Consider the following 1,649-nt stretch of genomic DNA (forward strand, 5'->3'; position numbering starts at 1 on the left):
GCCTGACCTTGGTCCATCACCGCAGCCCTGCGTGGCCATGGCCAACCGGGCGGTGAAATCCCCGGTAAGCTCCTCCGGCAAGTGGCCTGGTTTTCCCAGCGGCGCCGGAGCCCCGCGGGGGGATGCTGAGCGATGCAATGGGCAACGCGCCCAGACCGGCAAAGGCAGCAGCCGACGGCGCTTGGTGCACAATGGCCCAAATGCCGGAGCTTGGCCTCAGTTTCCCCATCTCCCAGCTCCTTAAGCCAGCGGCTGCTGCCTACAGCCCTGAAGGCACCACTGGTGCAGCTGAGGGTCCTGGCACCCATGGGTGCCCTGGCAAGGGGCCTTGGCACTGGGAGCTCACGCCACACTCCATGTGCCTGCAGGGCAGGTGTGTCCCGGGATTTGCTTGAAATCAAAATCCTCTGTAACTGAGACCCTTCCCTCCCTCCGCTGTGGCTCCGAGACCATCCTTCCGCAGCCTGCGGTGTCCGCACCAGGCAGAGGAGTGCCAGGGTGAGTGCAGGGTCTGCAGCATACGTGCTGCCATGACTCCCGCAGGAACACAGCCCGGGCTGATCCATTTTGCCGCAAAATGTCCCCTTGTGCTCCCAGGGATGCTGTGGACGCAGGTTAGCCCACTGGGGCCATCAGCCTATGCCCTGCCCAGGGTTGGGCTGAGCCCCAGGAACTCATTGCACAGATGAGTGGGGTGCAACGGCTGGGCAGGTAGAGCTGGGGAGCAGGGTCAGCTTGTCCCTGCTGCACAGGTGGGGTCAAGCGCCACCCTGGGGGCCTGGGGCTATGCTCAGCCAGGCCCCACCATCCCCCCCAGTGATTCCATTTTCCTCCCTGCAGGATGCAGCGCTCGGGCTGCCTGTTCGGCTGCTCCTGCTGCCCAGGGCTTCCTGCCCCCACGGCCCCCACCGTGCCACTCCATCTGCTCCCCGCCTGCTGCCGGCCCACGCCAGCCAGCCCCGCGCCGGAGCTGAGCACTGCTGAGGCTCGTGACACAGTCAGTGATGCATACAGGAGCGTGGGTCAGGCCAGCTCGCTGCCCAGGGGTGTGCCAGGGCTCAGCATCCGCCACAGGTGCACTCACCCAAATGATGCAGGAGCCCAAATCCTGTGGGAATGCATGGAGTCCCAGCATGGAGGATACTGCTGCCAGGCGGGCACAGAGATGCCGGCCTGAAGGCTTCCCCCCTGGTGCCACCCTCTGCCCATGCAGCTGCGGCTCTGGGTGACGCCTGCATAGACCGAGGTCACCACCCAGAGCTCTGTGCTTCTGGGCAGCGCTGGGGCCTCAGCTGCCCAAGGGCAGGGGACAAGAGGGCTGGACTGTGTCCCCCATGCCCTGTGGTGGGGGGCGGTGGGACCATCTGCTCTCTCTGTGTGGTTCTATTTTAGGCTGGGAAGTGCTGAGGGATCCAGCCGGACCATGGGCACGTCTCCACGCCACCGGAGATGGCAGCACCATGGCATGTGTTGAGGTCACTGGGGCTGCGGACACCTCCTCCGCTGCCTCCTCCTCGTCCTCCTCGTCCTCGTCCTCGTCCTCCTTCTCCTCACACAGGAGGAGCATGGAGCCGAAGGCCGTGGCTGTGCTGGCTGCCCAGGGCTCAGTGGGAGCCAGGCAGAGGGGCTGTGGCAGGGGCTGCCACCTT

The sequence above is a fragment of the Egretta garzetta genome, unplaced genomic scaffold, assembly GCF_000687185.1.
Source record: "Egretta garzetta isolate BGI_Z169 unplaced genomic scaffold, ASM68718v1 scaffold143, whole genome shotgun sequence".
Lineage (NCBI taxonomy): Eukaryota > Metazoa > Chordata > Aves > Pelecaniformes > Ardeidae > Egretta > Egretta garzetta.